Consider the following 19,419-nt stretch of genomic DNA (forward strand, 5'->3'; position numbering starts at 1 on the left):
ACCTCCTTGGACCTGTTTGAGATACATCTGTGGAGGCATGACAAGGTACAGTTGGCCTTCCTGACCGCGTCCCCACCCTGTCATCCCATGTTCATTTTGGCATCAATAATGACTCCTAGATCCTTTTCTACCTCTGCACTAATGAGAAGGGAGTTCACCAGCCTGTAGGTATGCTGCTGGTTCTTGATCCCCAGATGCAGTACCCTGCACTTGTCAGTATTGAAACCCATCCTGTTCTTATCTGCCCACCCCTGTAGCCTGTCCAGGTCTGATTGCCATCTATTCCTCCCTTCTAGCATGCCTATTTCTCCTCACATCTTAATGTCATCTGTGAATTTGAACAAGGTGCTTTTTACCCCCTCGTCCAAGTCACTGATGAAGATGTTGAATAGTGCAGGCCCAAGGACTGAGCCCTGGGGAACTCCACTGCCCACATCCCTCCAGGTCAAACACAACTCATCCACCACCACTCTCTGGGTGCGGCCCAATTACTGACCTATCTGACTGTGTAGGTATCAACGACACAGTCTCCTAGTTTTTAATGAGAATGGGGTGAGAGACAGTGTCGAAGGCCTTCCTAAAGTCCAGAAAGACTATGTCCACTGTGACACCTGCATCCAAGGATTTCGTGACCTGATTCACTTGGATTCACATTTTTACATCACAGTTTCTAGTTGAGTAAAGCCTATGTCATATGGTCTTTTTCTATTCAGGAGTACGCTGTATAAATCACTAGTCAGCATTCTTATTTGCTGTGTAGTTTCCAAGCCCTAATACAACTGTAAATGACTGCACAGTTAAATTGTATTCAAACAATAATTATTGTGTTGTCTCCTCACTAGCACTACAATGACACGTGGTCCCATCATTTACAAGACAGTTATCATTCATTTTGAGGAGAAGATGGGCAGGTGTGTTACAAATTCACCAACTATTTAATTCACTTCTTTATGTGAGAGTGGAACACATGGTGCTCAGATATCTTCCCTGGAGTGCAATAATCCTCAAACACCTTATCTAAACATGAGTTTTGTCGGCTAAACCAGGTTTTAATGTGATTATGTTGTACACGTCCCAGACAAGAAGCATTGACCACTGCATCTTTTCCAGTAATATTGACCCCAATTATAAAAATAAAGAGAAACCATTAAAAAGCATGAGTCAGGTGGCCCAAAATTGTGAGATGCGATTTCAAAATGATGATATTTTTAAAAGAAATGAATGTCATGGGGAGTTTTCTGTTTTGTTTGGGGGGGTTGGTTTGGGGATTTTTTAGGTATAGGGGTGTATTTGGGTCATGTTTTCAAGTTTTCTCTGAAACAATGAAAGCTAAAATGTACTATTTTTTTTAAAGGGGAACCTGGCATTTTCCCATAATCACATGCTTCCAGGAGCTGATACGTTAAGAAAAAGACAATGAGCAGTAAGACTTCAAATCAGAAGATTTGGTAACACTGTTTTTACGGACTTCTCTGTTTTGTTCATATGTATTATGAACAGATGTAGCTAATGGTATGATTCTTCCCTCAAAAAGCTTGAGGTTATTATAGTCAGAAGTGCTGCTTATCAGGAGTGCTCAAAGTGGACCATATTTGATTTGGATTTGGATTCAATCTGAATCAGGGACAGTGGTTCATTGATTTGGATCGCTGTCCCTGATTCAATTCGGCTGAATCCGAGTCTGAAGATTCGATGCTGATTCAAAGAATCAGCAATTCAGACATAGTTTAAGAAAAAGTTTTTTCTACATACCTTGAGGTAGCAGGCATGGCTCAAGATTGCTGTGATGCTGGGGTGCATGGAGTGTTTCACAGGCATGTGAGGGGGCCTCCATGTGCTTGGCAGTGAACCAGGAAGTGGACTGGAAGTACTTCCAGTCCACTTCTGGGTCTGCCAGGAAGTGCGCTGCCCCCACCCACCATGCCTCCCCAGCTCAGCAGTCAGCCACAGGGGGACCCCAGGTGGCCCCCCCAGACCCAGGAGGCACCAGTTGCTGAGCCAGAGAGGTGCGGGGTGGGGGGCTCCAGTGCACTCCCCAGTGGACCCAGAAGTGCTTCTGGTCCACTTCTGGGTCTGCGGGGAGCCCCCCACACTTCTGTAGGACACTCCATGCACCCCAGCATCACAGCTTTCATGAGCCCCTGCTACCTAGAGGTATAAAGAAAAAACATTTAAAGCTGCCTCTATGTCTGAATCTCTGAATCTCTCTAAATCTATTCAGAGGGTTCTGATTTGATTCAGAGAGATTAAAGGGTCCTGTGATTCAATTCAGGTTTGGAGATTCGGCCACTTAATTGGGCTGAATCTTCGCCAGATCAGATCAGGGATGGAAGCTTCACACAGCCCTGGCTCTTATATGTGCAGCTTCTTCAGAAGTTAGTGAGAGCAGTGTTTTTTCCTAGACTCTCAGAAATCAAGCTCTAGGTGTCTGAGCTGTACCTGTTTTCCAATAGCTAAATCCTGAAGTGCTTCCTAGTGGTTTAAGGCAGCAGTCCATTTACAAAAGAAACCTGCAATTGAGCTACGCTCAAACAGTACCAGTTTAACTAAAGTTATACTATTTAAATTATTTAACTAAACTGGTAAAAAACTCTGTTGGGTTATATTCATCCCAGTTTAAACCTTGATGTAGTTTAAGTTAATTCCTTATTGAGGTAGGCTATATTGAAATAATGCAGAGTTATATTAATTTAAACATGTCCACACAGGAGTTTGCACTGTTATTAAAAACAGTGTACAGAGTAATTTTATAAAAACAGGTGCAACCCTCATGGAAAGAGGCACCCTTAATTCAGAGCACAGCAAAAAACAAAAATCCACCTCAACCAATTCAGACCTTTTTCTGTTAGTAATGCTCTAATACTGAGCACAGATTTATCATGCACTCTAAGACTAAATACATCTATGCTTACACACTCAATCATGCAAGCAGAAATTAAAAATTATATTTTGCATTTTATAAGAGGAATGCAAACTCTGAATCAATGTCCATAGTTATCAGGGAGGCTTTCAAGGCTTATAACATGTTTTTTTTAATATCCAAGTCTACTTACTAAGAGAAATTGGACAGAGGAAATCTTCATAAAACTGGTAGATATATAAAAGTTTTGCAATGCATTTATGTAAATTCCTCAACTGAAAATATACCATAGTTACTCAAGCAGAAGACTACCTTGAGTGTAAGACACCCCCTCTCCCCCAATAATTAGATTCTATATATGGAAAATTTATAAAATGGCATTTTTCCAAGTATAGACTAATTATTGGAGGTTTTCCTTGAATTTATCTCCCTCCCACTGATACAGCAGGGAAAATCAGTCTGGGGAACCAGGTAACCCTTTGCTCTCTCCTTCCTCAAAACTTTTTCCCCTGGCAGCCTCTTCCCTTCTCCTTACTGTCAAACCCTGCTCTCCCTAAGCACATGGAAGTGAGGAGCAGATTTGAAAACAATAACCTTGAAAATAAACGTGGCAATAGCAAATTGTATATAGTACCCATATATTTAGTTTATCCAGAATTGATGCATTTTACTTTTATTTTTGAAACTGCTGCACGTTTTAGCAGAGGCACTTCATAAACACATTTTTAACAGTGCTTTGGCACCTACTTATATGTAGCACAAACTTTGTTTTCATTTCAAGGGCCACATCAGTTCCAGATTCAATTGGGCAAAGCCCAATAGTCAAGCTCCAAAATTTGACTGAGCAGAGCTCAATTGTCAGGTCTGTGTGGCTCTCTCACCAGGCAAGTATGCTCCCTCCCAGATCCACTGGTCTGGGGCTTCAGATATTCCCCAGATCCAGGCAAGCATTCTATGAGCAAGCCTCAGTTCCAGAGACCTTGGGGCTCCTGATGCCCCCAGACTTACTTGATCTTAACTGAAAGGCCAAGAAGAAATGATATTAGTATAAAGCCAAAGGCTCATAATTTACCACATAGTTCATTGGGTTGGGGCCCATCAGAGTCAACAACAATTTCAAACCATGGTGACCTCACAGCTCAGCACTGCTCAGTATGTGCATGTACTCCAGATACCCCTCACAAAACATCCACGTGCTAATCAGCTGTCCACTCATGACTGGAACTGGGCATACTTGTCACAAAGGTTGGGATGCTCCAAAAATTTATATGCAGATGAGGCTCATGGCAACCTAATCTGGCTGTTTCATCTCATGGAGGGTTGGGTGACACTAATCTTATGTGGCAGGCTGAGAGAGGGGCCAACAAAGGGATTTGGGGTATGTGTTATCATGACTCACCACAACTTGAAAAAGTTGGTGGAGAGAGGAACTGCTTAATGGGTACTCTCATATGCCTTATTCAGATAAACTGCCCTAATGCTTCTTTGTGGTAGGTTCCTATTAGCACATCAACTGCAAATTTTGGCACCAAAGAGAAGGTGTCAGGGCTGGCTCTGGCCTTGCCAGTGCGCCCTGCTACTGCAGCATCTCCAAGTTTGGTGCCAGTTCCCTGTGGAGGAAACACTTGCCTATTTTTTAATGGACACATTAAAAAAAAAAAAAAAAGTGTTCCCATCAGCATCTTTGCCCAATGTGGGCATGGGTTTTATAGTCACACTCAATGTTGGCTGCATTTAATCATCTTTAAAGCTGGTTTCCACTGCTGAGCACATGCTGCTTTTGGCAGCAGTTTAACAATAGACAACATATCTAGTGAAATTTCTTTCTTTGTGATTATAAGATGAGGAGCTTTTTTTTAAGGGCTGTGTGAAGCTTTGGGTGCTAATTCAATTCAGAGGAGATTTGGCCTAATTCAGTGGCCGAATCTCCCAATCCAAATTGAACTAGGAGACCAATTAAAAGGTCTGAATTGATTCAAAGCTCTCTGAAAACATTTGGAAAACATTAGGAGAGCTTCGGTGATTTGGTCAGTCCCCACTCACTTACCTCCATGCTGGTAAGTAGGGGGAGGGAGAGGAGGGCTGGAAGAGGAGTGTGGAGGGGACCATGGGGCCTGCCAGGCCCCATCCCCAGCCTGCTCCCCCAGTCCTCCTGAGCACTACCCAACCCCCACCTGCTTCCTGCCCTGCCCAGCCTAGCTCCCAGCCCTTTAAAAAAAAAAAAAAAAGCCCTGACTTACTGGATGCTGCAGTGGTCTTGGGGCTTCTAGGGGCTCATGGCAGAGTCCCCCATGCAGTATGGGGCAGTGGGGGACAGTAGGGATTGCCCCCCCACCTGGCAGCAGCCAGTGAGTCGGAGCTTCCCCCCCCTTTTTTTTTTTAAGGGCTGGGAGCTGGGACCATGTAGAACTGCCATGGTGGGGGGGCTGAGAGAGCAGGTAGAGGTCAGGGGGTTGGGGGCAGAGCGTGGGACAGAGGAGGGCAGCAGGGATCACTCCCTCCACCCCTCCCACCTGGCAGCAGCTGGTGAGTCAGGGCTTTTTTATTTTTATTTTTAAGAGCTGGGAACTGGGAGAGTGAGTGAGAGTGGGTAGAGGATGGGACCAATTTGACTGCAGCCAAATCTCCAAATCAGATTCAGCTGAATCAATTCAGGACAGTGATTAGAATCACCTAATTGAATCACTGTCCCCCGAATCTGCCGAATCCAAATCCGAAGTGAAAACTAGCCGCTTCACATAGGCCTACTTTTTTCCCTATGCTCTTTGTGGGAGAACCTCACCTTATATTTTAGTAAATATGGTATTGTTAGGGAGGAAGGGGGGTGAAAACACATTCCTTTTCTTTGCACAGCCCCAAGGTGCCAAAGCAAGAAAGTTTTGTACTACTCACACAATATAAAAAATAACAGGAAAATAACAGAAATAAAGTATAATAACCTGGGAAGTGCTTAGTTATGAAAAATAGTACCTTACAGTAGAAGCAATCCCACCAATAATGATTAACTACATAGGAAGTATGATACATGAATATGGTATCACAGTCTAGGCCAGTGATTCTCAAACAGGGTGCCACAGCACACTAGGGTGCCTTGAGATCCTTTTAGGGGTGTTGTGGGGTGCCACACAATATTAGAACTGTTAGGTTTACAATGTTTCACAAGATACACTGAAGTTTCAAATAGAAATCCATACTTTTGGTCTTTCTGAGTTCTTTGAAACTCTTTTTTTGTAGGAAAAAAAAGTGAAAACTAACAGCTGGCATTTCCCACAGGGTGCCATGAGTCTATCCAGGGGTGCCTCCAGTCTAGAAAGGTTGAGAACGACTGGTCTACTGGTCAACTATAGTGATCTATCTGTTTTGCTTATATGACCATATTAAAGTAAAATTTGTGTCCCTCACAATATTCATTAATGCATTTATCCTCATAACATTTCCATCAGGTCAAAGGTCTTTAAGGTGCCATTAGCCATGATGCTAATGTGGCTAAGGCGTACCAGTTTCTGTAGCCGAATGGCACTGAAGGATGCAACAGAGCAAGTATGCAAATAAGCAACCATCATATCTAGTCACCTTTGACTTCCCAACCCAGATAATCCATTACTAACCAAGCTGATTGAGGCTAGCTTTGGGCACAAGACCAGAACAAAGCTCAAATTCATACCTCTGAACCCAGAGTGAGATTCCCAAACCATGAAGGAAGTATTATTATCCCACTTTCATAGATGGGGATGAGCAACAAGTAGACCAGCAGCAAGATCCTTAAACATACAATGAGAATCAGGAAGAATTAAGTAATTATATCCAGCCTTCCAATCCTAAAAATCCCCATTAAGCTGCTGCTTAACTCAAGAGGTGCCTAAATCCCTTCTTCTTCTTTCTTCATATGGCTTTAGGAGCAAGAGCTATTGTCACAGTTTGAATTCCAAATTCCCCAATCAGACCTGCTGAAAAGTGAATGTAACTCAAGGATGTCACCCTCAAATGTGTATCTGGAGCACAATGTTATTAGGTGCTCCATGGTTTGGCCAGGGTTTCCACAGTTGCAAGCAGGCAAAGTTTTTAGGTAGCCATATCCAGTATGAATCCTGTTTAGGATTGTCCACATGCTCCGTGGAAGGTTGAAGCCTGGTTGTTGCATTGTTGGGTCAGAAACAAGGTGTTTATTTGGGAAAGTGTTTTCTGCCCAAGCTTTCCTCCATGTTGTGGTATAGAAGGTGCTTGATTAGTGTCCAAAAAGGTTTTTGTGAAATCATGTGACAAGTTGAGAGATCTTAAAGGTTTCTGTGAACAGGAAGTCCTGGATTACTATTGATATACATTATTTCTCTGTAAGTCACTGCATCCCATAGAATAAAGGGAGGGGTAATGCTAGAAAGCACTGGTAGGCACTGCACTGAAGTTGATATCAAAGTTCCAGGGAGTCCTCGTTACTGAGTAGATTTGTGTATCGATGAGTTTGGTATGTTGACTTGAAGCCCAGATGGGTGTACAGTATTCAGCTGTTCAGAAGATCAAGGCTATGGCAGAAGTGCTGAGGATGGCAGCTTTTTCCTCCCAGCTTGTGCCTAAACCCCTAAGACACTTTACATTGTATCTTTAAAAGTTTTGCCTCAGCACTTGCCCAGAAGTGCTCAGTCTTCACAGACTGAGAAGCTTAGAACTAAATTCATTCCAAAACCCATCTGGGATCCAGAAACACTTGTTCTACCTGCCTGAATCCCATGAAGAGATCAATCTTGTAAGCCAGGGGTAGGCAAAATTCAGCCTGAAGGCCAGATGTGACCCACAGGCAAACACCCACCAATTGATTCAATTCGATGCATGGCTGGCCCTGCAGTGCTCCATGTGGGGCCAAGCCCACCCACTCCCACCCAGGACATCCCACGCTGTGCTCTTGCCCATGCCTGCTGGCCAACCACTGCACAAAGCTTTTTGGTGGGGCTGCCTTTGGTGCAGCTGCAGCCACCCAGGTGCAGCTTGGCTTCCCCCACCTCCAGTAGCTCCTTCTCCTCCTGCCCTTGCTGCACCCCTCCAGAAAGGGAGGGAAAAGGGTCAGGAGAGGAGCTGCAGCTGGGCAGTTCCTGACCCAGCACGGACAGTTCCAGCTACAGCTTTCAGTCCTAGCCACTTTCCACCCACTTAGCTCACCCAGCCCACTGAGCAGCCATGTGTCAGTGGCCAAGTGGGTAGAAGGGAACCAGGAACTGGAGCTGGAGTTCCACCTGCTGAAGCAGGAGCCATCCAGCTTCAGATTCCCCCCTAACCTGGATGGGCATCTGCTGTGGCCCAGGGTATTACCATGACTGTTGCCAACATTTTCCAGCACAGATAACTGCCGGAGCAGTAAAGCAGTGTCAGAAGGAGGAGGCAGGGGGACCTGGGAAGTTGCAGCTGCACCATGAAGCTGTACACTCTGACCAGGACCAGGGCCCATGGGTGTGGATGGGAAAAGGTGGGGCTCAAGTCCAGGCAGAGTGCCATGGGAGTAGCGATGGACTAGATGGAGTGGAGTGGGGGGTGGACTACAGTTGCACCTGCTCCACCTGAGCAAGCTGTACTGCATGCATCCCCTACCTCCCACCCCTGGAAAGAAGCTCCCAGGACCTAGTGTGCAGGCAATCCCAGATACATACACACAGGATAGAGTTTCACCTTATGTATTAACTAAATCAGAGGTACATATAGTGTAAGCTTTCATGAGTCTGAACTAACTTCATCAGCCAAGAGCCCTGGCTAAGGTTAAAAAGCAAGTCTGAGGTAGAGCAGGGAATTTAACATGGCTGGCTCAAGGTCCAATCTGTGGTGACCTACTCAAGTTGTGATTGCATGGATTTCATGGAAATTGCTAAATGGGGTGATCTCTGCAAAATGCACGTAACCCCCCCCCAAAAAAATTACTAAATATAAAATCCTGGATCCTCAGTAGGCACCAGCACTCCTCCCAGCTGTGTAGTCCAGCACAAAGAGGGTTGCTGGCACAAAGGTGAGCAGATGAGATAGCTGCTACCCATGTCTCTAACTGATGATTGGCTGAGGGGTGAAGCCACATGACAGAGCCCTCTCAGTGATGATGGGCCTGATTGACTGGCTTCTCCACCAATCAGCAGTGGGGGGTGGGTCCACCAGTACCAATCAGAGGCATGGGGCCAATCAGAGGCATGGGGGGGCACCACAATAAGTCCATGAAAATGACGGCCAGCCCCATGGTCTGCCTGTGAAATTGGCCAGCCACCTCCTTGAGTTGGGTAGACCCCTACCCATCTGACACACTGCATCTTTGGTTACGTTGTTTACAGAACGGTTGTGCATCAGCAAAGATCCTGAATTACACTGATGTGCTCTAGAATAGTATCTAGGTCCCATTCTGAAGGTAGAGTGCTATTGTGATAGGGATGATAGAAGCTCACTGTTAGAAACTTCAAGGACTTAGGCTCCACTTTGGGGCCTGTGTGATGAAATAACAATTCTATCCTGCTCAAGTCCCTGAGAAAACATTAATGGGTCTGCTTTTATAGTGCACTATCACAGAAAAGCAGCAAAGAGGAGGGGGATAATCCTTCCACCTCTTACTGTAATGACTTTCCAGGAAATTTGAGCAGGGTGGAATAAGATCATATTTAAGCAGCTAATAGATAGTCATTTAGACTAGGGGCAGACATTCAAAAACCCTGAGCCTGAATTGATTCAATTTTTGAAGGTTAGTCTAACCTGGCTAGGCTAAATCACTTTGTAACTGCACAAACTTCCCCTCTGGACTGAAAAAATGCCAACACATGGCTGCAGTGGCTCAGGCTAATAGCCAGGGGACTCTAGAGCAGCCCTCCCTTCACTTGAACAAGGCTGAGTTGAAGGGGGCATGGCCAAATCCCTGCATGACACTGTGATTAGGGAGGGCTCCCCCCTCCCTTGATAACAGAGCATTTATCAGCTCTGCTAGCAGCATTTAGCACCCCATCAGAAAACAAACCCTTGCTCATTAGTTCAAGGTCTTAAACAGCTTTTTCCAAAGGAAGGAATGCAGGGACATTATCAACTGAGGTGTTGATGTCCTAAATGCCCTAAATGGACACTGTCCTATTTGCCTTATACAGCATTAGCTAGCATACTGGATGCTGGCTAAGTCACATGCTGTGGGAGAGAGGAGGGAGGGGTCTCTGCTTAACAACTGAGTGGTGAAAAGGGGTGGAGTGCAGCACAGGAAAGCCAGCAAACACTGCTGTGCCTGCAAGTCTCTACTGGAGCTGCAGCCAGGAAGTGAGGGGGGGGGGGGGTAGCCTTGCTGTGGAGCAGAGAGCCCTGCCCATCCCAGCCCAGAGAGCATGCCAGGGTGCTGGGGGTGTCTGATTTATCTTAAACAAGCAAAGGGTCTGAAACAGACATTGCATAAACTGGTTTGATCCAAATCAGTTAAATCTGATACTACATTCAAGCAGATTTATCTCAAACTGGTTTCAGCTATTTTCAAACTGGTTTATGTAAACTGAATGTCTGTTCTGTTACAGGTTTAGAGCAGTTTTTGATCACTTAAACCAGTTTATATGTAATGTCTGTCCCCATCCATAGGTATCTAATAGATGGAGTAAAATCTGGCCCTTGCAGTCTATATGAAGGTCACAAGAGATGGGAGAAAAGTGTGTCTGTGTGAAGTGGGCAGAAGGGGGAGAGATGGGGGCAGGACAGGACTGTAAAAATGGGAACAGAGGCACAGAGAAGATAGGTAACATGGCCAAAGCTATGCAGGAAGTCTACAGCAGAACCAGTATGAAGTACAGGCACTGATGTGTGGCCTATTCCTTTTGTCTGGATCATTTTTTTTTTTGGTCAGATGCATCATCAAGAACCAGCTCAGCTCTCTCCTTTCATTTTTAATCAATCTGTCAATTTTCAAAGGGCAACTCTCATTACACAAACATTTGGTGGTGAAAGAGCTTAAAGGTCAGTATGTTGTCAAGACCAAACAAGAATATGCAACCAGCTGCCAACCTATCCCATGTGCAGCCTTTTCCCATCTTAGCCCATGCTATATCCCCCCTATATAACACCGGAGTGCAGGAGAAAGTGATTCCTTATGGAATGGGCAAACCATAGTTACAACACAGGCTATATCCCTCCCAAACACATGCACATATCTTGGCATGAAGGTCACAGAGGGGAGCTAGAGCACACAGAAGTGATGCAGATGTAGCAGTCTTTTCCAATTATGTTTCATCACTACATCATTGCTGGCAGATACTGTTGCTAGGTCATTGTTACAAATTTTCCATGGCTTTTGTTTTGCATGTTGGCAAAAGCCTCCCTGTCTATGCAGCTGCTACATGTCAAGATTTCACAAGAGTCTGAGCGATGGAGAAGAGGATACTTCTCTCCCAGTGGGTGACTGACTCTTTCTGCTGAATCAGGGGAGGCTGGCTCAAGATTGCTTGAAGGAAAGTCTGTTAGGGAAGAAGGGGGGCTTCCCATGCTACCCTCTGTAAAGTTACGGAGCAGTCTCTATCATGAAAATTGTTTGTCTTAACTCCTCAGAGAGGATCCTAGGGCTTCTTTGTGTAAAAGGCAACACTACATTCTACCATAATCAGAAATCAGGTGATTTCTCATTCCCTTTGATATAACTATGTGGTCTTTGCACTGGTTGTGGGCTGAACCATGTCCCAACCGGCAGAACAAGCCAATTTGGGAAGCAGAGTACCTGTGCCCACAGCAGCCAAGCATTTCCCTCTGGCACTCTTAAGAGCAGTAAGAAAATGTATCCCACACAGCAAGTCCACAGGCTTACAGGAAGGTGCAAAAAAAGACCCTGTACTGTTTTCTGTGCCTTCAGAGTTCAACACAGGACTTCGCCCTGGATTTGAATGCATAGATAAAGACATTCTAGGTGAAATTAATCCAATTGTGTGTGACCCAGCTGTAGTTAATTCCAGTACTACTGAGAAAAATTTGGCCAAACCCATGGAAATGCAAAGCACCATAATAAATTATTCTAATTTTATTGTACTGAAAAAGTTTCCTTTTGGAAAGTGCTGGTTATTTTGCAGGCTGAAACATCTTTGCAGCAGTTCTGAAAGCATCTCTCTCATCCCCATTTCTTAGCAGTCTGGCAACAGTTTTATCGTTACAGCAACAACTTTCATATGGTATTAGTTACATTTGTTTTTCACTGCAACCCTTTGGGAGAAATTCCACTCTCCCATCCACACATGCATGGTTTTGAAAGTTGTGCTAACTGTTTCCTTTGAAGAGTTAAAAGACCAAACTTTTGAGCTGCCAGTTGTCTGCTGTCCTGCCAAGAGCATGCATTGCCAGAACTGCATCTCCTGAGCATTTCTGATGGCAGAGCTCAAAAGCAGGTGTTTCAATCCCAAGTCAAAAGTTATTCATATGCTACCAGCTGTAAAATGTGGATCTGGAAGCAAGCTAGTGAGTGTAAATTTCTGTTGACCTTAGCTGAAATAACAATTGTGTAAAACCATGTGTGTAGTGCATATATAGTTGCTAGGGAGTGATCTGGCTGCACAACTATTAAAATAACTTTCTGCTCAGTCAGACCTCTAAACACAAAATCCAAATCTGAGTGAGTTTACAGGAATAAAGCAATGAGTCCATAAAAGTTTGGATCCATAAACCATTCAATGACACACACTTACATGTTAATTATGACTTCTTCAGCAGTGAAGTTATTGTTGTTTTTAATATTTAGATCTATTATTCACTTAACTCAAATTCAGAAAGTGGGTTATAAATATACAACAGATCTTGAAATCCTCATGGATGTGAAACTCTCACTGATGTACTAGGCTTCTGTGTGAATAAAGGTGACAGCATAGGTGGCCAACAGCTTTTAAAAAGTTCTACGCTTGTTTCTATGATTTGTGGGAAATCTCAACAGAAAGGAACTTTTTAGGCAACACCATGATGACATCCATACTGGCTAATGATAAGCAAACCTAAGTGGACTGCATAAATCCATCAGGATAAGCATATGAGAAGGATCTGAACCCGTTAGGCCTCAAAAACAGACTCATGAAATGTGCACACTTCCAGGTGAACTCTAATATATATACATATATAGATCTAGATCTATCTATCCATCTATCTATTTTTCAGGCTCAAAAGCATCAGGCTTCAAGTTCAGTTCTGAGTGGGCATTTAGCTTGTTACTCTATCTGGCTTCCTCACAGCAAATAGTCTTCCATCTTTGTCGACTCTCTTGAATCACCCTGGAACTCACTGTTCGGTGTGCCAGGTCCCACTCAACCCACTGCACACCTCCTTAGCTATTAAAATGTAGAATAGTAACAGGCATAGGAATGCTTCTGGATTTTCTGCTATAAGATTCAGAGATGGGTAGCCTGTTCCCACCTCCTCTGCTCCATTTACCCTTTCCACACAGCTAGCTGATGGCAGAAATATTGTTCCCCTAAATAAATAAAATCATGCCAATGGAAAATGCAAGCCTCTGTAAAGCCCTTTCAGTGAGAATGGTTTGAAGTGAAAGGGAGAAGAGAACTCTTCAGGAAAGAAAGAGAATACAGGGAAAGCAAAGGCCTTGTTGCACATAACACTGTGAGCGCAAATGTCGATTGGCTTCATGCTATCTTAGAGTCACACCTTCGATTTGAGCAGCACATCTATGGGGTGGGCCACACCTTAATGGAACAGGAGCTGGGTTATGCATTTTAAGAAATAATCCTGCCCTGGAGCAGCATAATTTTGAGCCACATAATGAGTGTTTTTAAGACACAATCCAGGGGTTAAGACCTCCAGGAGCTGTCCAAAATTAATGTGCAACAAGGCCCTGAGGAACTGGTGTGTGGTATTTCAGACTTGTATTGAGCTTCAGAAGGCATTCACATTTAGCAATCTCAGCAGGAAAGAAGCGAAATGAGAAAGGTCAACGCCACTCCAACAGGACTAGCAGAGCGCAACATGGAGGATCAGTTTCTTTCAACCACAAGTCACCCGTGTCACTCTTCACCCTTGTTAGAGCTGCCACAGCTGAAGTTCCTTCCTGTAAGATCCAGAAGCTCATTTTGGTTTTCTAACTGCAGGGAATTTTAACCCTTTCATTCTCCAGTCAGGAGTATGCACAATCATATTAGCTCATATAATTTTTGTTACAGTGGATTAAGCTTTTTGGGCTTTAAATTCACCTATAGATTTATCATTTCTTAGGCACTGGTAGTGGTAATATTAGCAGATTCTTTTAGCAGATACAGTACTATAACAATATACTATAACAGTATATTATTTTTTATAAAAACATCACTAGAAAGTTCCTTGTGGCTTAGTCAGAATGAGAATATAGAATTAACTAATGAGAACTCCATCAATGGACTTTTGTGTGGGTTCAAACACCGGTCACATTCACCCAGATGTTGAGCTCACCTCCCTGCCCATAAGCAGCTGGTGCTTGAGCATCTGCAGGAAAGGAAAGGAAAGCAAATGAAAGGAAGTGCAACAGCTTCTGCACTAGCACATAAGGAGCAGTGAAATTCTCCAGGCCTCCTCTGCTCATGTGAAGACAGGTAATGAACACACTATACTACTGCTTGCATTCAGAAAATTCCAAGGTATTTTCTTTCTACTGCTAACATTTGTGGCTAAAAATTACCAAGCATGTCTTTGGAGCAGAATATGCATTAAACTGAATTTTAAATAAGAAAAAGCCCTAGCATTCCAAAGCAATTCCCCAGTATTAAAAAAATTAAAACCAGCACCATAAAAAGTGGCATGGAGCAGGGAGCAGCAGTGTTTGCTGCCAGTAACAGAGCTTGGCCATCCGGAGGCACACCGCTCTGGGGCCAGCAGCCTCCCCTACCCCACCAGGGACAATTTTGCACATGCTGGATCAAACATGTAGGGGCTTGCCCTGGAGCACAAACCGGTAGCACGAATATGTGCTGCTACTTTTTGTGCCCCTGGAAATACATGCCTCTGCACATGGATCCCAGAATGTTTGTTCCAAAAAGCTTTGCATTGATGGATGCACTGACCCTTTTGAAGGGAATCCTTAAATATCCTCTTCCTCCCAGCTGCTCCTTTTCAAAATGGATGTACTCCAAGGATATGATGCAAGTGCTGGGTAATCTGACCTTCTTGGAGTTACTACCAGATAAACTGCATGTCAAGAGTCCTTAGCATTAACTTCATAAACAGACTGATCTGACAATTACAACTGATCGTGAGGTTACAAGCCATTGAGAGAAGCGCCCCTGGCTTTTAGTCAGAAGGCATCATTACCTGAACATACTACCAATATAATGCTAGTGTAGTCCATTCTCCAAATGGTATTGCCATTTAGTGTTGCCATGAGAAAGGATTTCATTCAAATACTATTCCAGGTATAATTACTATCCAATATTTGCTGTTTTACAGATTTAAGGGCTGGTGTCACTATAGTACTCCCACTTGATATCCCTGATGAGTCTAACATATGGAACTATGGCAGTATTCTTTTTTTTTTTAAATCCAGGATGTAATACCATTCAGGACATTAAATATATATGATTGCACTTCCTAACTCTATGGGGTTTGGGTGAATTCAACTTCATGCCTAAATAGCCACACACACTGATCAAGGAAGGAGCTGTATGCACATCCTCTAATGCACACTTTAATGATGCACACCTGAAGGATGCAATCATGTTCCAATGCTTTTGCTAGCATTTTTTTTATGGTAAGTTGGGCAGTGATAGTCCCCAGTAAAGGAAGAAGATCTTCCATCTGTATTTAAAGCCATGGAAGGGTCCAGTGAGCCAGCAGGTTCCCTTTGCAGCATGGCCTTTCCATAGTAGCCACTGGAGTGAGAGTATATTGATGACAGGGTCACTAAATTTAACGTGACTCATGTGGCCAAAGCATACAGATTAATGTCTTGCCAGGCCTCCTTGGTTTTTATTATGTTTCTCACTATCTGAGGTGGTACACATCATTAGCAAGAGATGAGGACCTGTGGTCCCCCTGCTATTTGCACGGGGCAGATGCAGTTGGAGAAAGATCCTTGCGATCCTGATCCGTGATATGTATCCCATCAATCAACAATTTTAAACAAAGGCCAGTGTTAAATAAAACTCATTGATGCAATGCTGCCCCTTTTCCACAACTCCTTTTGTTTTAGTTGTTATCTCCATGTTGAAGATATCTTTTTTCCTTCTTTCCTTCTTTTTTTTAAATTGCCTGATACATTTGTGTTACATCATTGCAAATGAACATACCACAATGTGGTTACATGTTCCAATAAAAATAAAAGTCTTCACAGTTATAATGAGATATTCATGCATGACAGCACTAGGGTATAAACTAAACTTTTATTGTATGTGTTAGCCATGGTAAATGAAGTGAAGCAGGGCTAAATTCATTACATACCATCTCAGCTGCATCTCACAAATAACAGGCCTTAAACATTTTCATCAGAAAGTCTATTTCCTCATGTTGCCAACAGCAGTTAACCAGGGCTAAATAATCACTCCACAGAGATAGCTGAACTTGAGGGTGATCTAACACAATCACAAACATTTGGTAAGTTAAAGTAATTAAATGTAACCTGTACACTATTACTGCAAAAGAATAACCACTGACAGACTACAGAAAGTACAATTAATAAGGCTTCACATTTACTGCATCAAAGATTATCTGATCTATGTCTTTCAGAGTTTTACAACTAATCTAGTGTTATGATACCCATAGTATGGGTAGGATGGGAAAACTGAAGCAAAGAGGCAAAGGGATTCTGCACAGTTAGAAAGCAAACCCAGATGCAAAACACAAAGCATCTTTCCTTTCACTCCATAAGCACTCCACCAGGGGAGGTAGTCCATTCGGGTTCCAGGCTATGCTTGGAGTTCAAAGGGCTTAAAAGTGTAGGCTGGTCTGGAAATCCCAACCAAATAAGACAGAACAACACAGCAAAAATTCCTCAGTTAATTTCCTCCTTTGGGAATAATAAGGTTATCAGCAAAAAGTTTGTGATTGTGGAAATGCCAGCAGTTAAGTTTAAACATATAGGAGGGTACAGAAAAAGACGACTGGCAGATTTTAGATTAGTTCTGAGATGTTTCTCCTGTAGCATCGTAGCCTCGGGCCCTCATTTACTGCAGGCTCTCAGCTCAATTCTTTACCTGTTGTGTTTTAGTGAGGTACTAATAGCACTCAGTCAGTTGTTGCATTGTGGGTTTCTGTTAGATTTTATTTCTAACCCCCATATTTTTACCTCTGGTATCAACAATTTGGAGATGACTGAATATGGGATGGGACAGCCTGGCATTAATTCCATTAGGTGAAACTAAACATTTTCTGCTGGTAGTTAGTGCTTTCATAAATTCAAAATTAATCATAGCATAATAAAATCTGGTAGCTTTGATTGTTAATTCTGTATTGAGTCTGCATTCCGTTGTTTATTCTCATTTGTTCTGATAAGGTCCATTGTCTCTAATATTGCTTTGTAAAGGGTAAGAAATAAATCAATGGTATTTAGCTTTTCTAACCATCTGGTCTGGCACACATCCCAAAATCAATTTTTAAAGTTGGGCACAGTTCACGTATTTTGCCTTCTCACAGAGAACATCTCTAGGGAGAGGGAAAGAAAAAAATACCTACTAATCTTACCCAGGGAATTAATCATTTTATAGATATTGTACTATGAGCTCCATAGGTTCTCACCATATATAGTCAGTACAGTAGTTGAACAAAGCAATAACTAGTGCATTTTTAAAGCAGTAAATAGGAATGTTTCCCTTTGTATCTTTGATGGGATATACACACAGAACTCTGGTGAATTACTTCGAAAATTTACCCTAAAGTATATAAAGTTGCATAATCTTTGTTTCAGATGAAGCATTTTTCTGCTTTGGTAGTACTCACATGCTGTTAATCTTCAACATGTGTATACATTATATACGCTTCTCATCTCATTATAAAACCATCCTGCAGACTTAAGCCAATTGTTTTTAAGAGGTGTTGTTATAATAATGAAATTTCATGCATTTGGGAGCCACTGTACTGACACAGATGGGGAATATATCTTTGTACACTACAAATGTATTTAAATTATTTAGCATGCTCATTGCCAGAAGGGCAACATGGCACTGATCATAGAATAATTCCATAATTTGCGTTAAAATATACAATAATGAAACAGTTTAATAAGCTCTTTAGTCCACATTTTTCACCACTATTATAATAATTAGGAAAAAGGGAAATGGGTTTCATAAAAAAGTTGTAAACAGTAATAGAGTGAGCCAAGCCTGGACCCATTTTCTGAACCCCCCCCCCATCATCTGTATCTCACATCTGGGAGTGAGAAACAGGGATTTACAGTACATGATCTTAAATACAATGGTCCAAACAGAAGACTTGTTTGGTTCAGGGTCATTTGGGGACACAACAACAACTAATAATCCAAAGAGAGAAAAGTCTGCAGAAAGAACGACCAGAAAGCAGCAGTTGCTATGAGAAAAACTACATTCGTATGAATTTGTGCTTCCTGACTGTACAAATATTCAGGCCAGCAGCAGACATATCAGGCCCAATTCTCATTCACACTAAGGCCCTCTAGGTTCTCTGCACTGCCCAAGTGGTACAAAGGGGCCCACACATAAAAGAGAATTAGGGATAATATTTAAAACAAGCAATGAGATCAAAAACCAATGGGGCTTGACTGTCCTGTCAGGATAAATCAAGAGCAACTCCGCTGAAATGAATGGGGTTTCGCTGGTGTAAGTGAGAGGAGAATCAGGTTCATTATTTCTTGTTAATGGTCCTGATGCTTTACAAATTATAATAATATTCCAGCAAAGGAAGGAATGGTCTGAGTGGCAGATACTGTGGGCATCTATACATGTGTTCTAGGGTGGAGGGGACGCAGGGGGCGCTTTAATTAAAACAACACTGAGAGCCGCTTTAATTAACATGTCCAGAGTGTCACGTGTATTCAGCATGCCACATTTCAAAATCACAGCAGGGTGCTTTAAGTAAAGCTAAAGTTAAAGAGCCCCTGCCGCCATTTTGAAATCCAGGGACACTCAATACATGTAACATAGAGGCTGCTGGAGTTCACTACTTAGCACGCTTAATTAATTAAATCAAGCATGTTCGATTAATTGAGTCTGCTCCAACGCATGCTAATTAGCAGAGGTCCATTATGTGTGTAGGTGCCCTATATTAGCTCAATGTTTCCACTGGCATCCGTCGCTGTTAGATCAGTTTTTACCACCATACCATTCTCAGTGGAGAAACTTTACTACCAACACTGTTTTTCTTAACCTCTATGAAAATCATCACATGGATACTGTGAGGGCGCGGCGGCTAGGGGCGGCCGTGTGCTCCCTAGCGCCGCCTACCGTCATGTTAGGGTGACGTAGCACCCTCAGAATTCTCGCCCGCCACGACTTTGATGGTTAAATAATGTGGAGGCTGCCAGCTTCCCTAATGGACGGTCTTGTAGTTCGTCCCTCTCCCAGACTGGGGATTCGATATGCGTCCTGCCTTAAGGGCAATGCGTGCCCCAAGCCTCCCCCTTAGCACGCCCCAAGCCTCGCAGCTGTTCTGGGGGACGCTTG

This window comes from Crocodylus porosus, unplaced genomic scaffold (assembly GCF_001723895.1).
Source record: "Crocodylus porosus isolate Cpor-Errol unplaced genomic scaffold, CroPor_comp1, whole genome shotgun sequence".
Taxonomy (NCBI): domain Eukaryota; kingdom Metazoa; phylum Chordata; order Crocodylia; family Crocodylidae; genus Crocodylus; species Crocodylus porosus.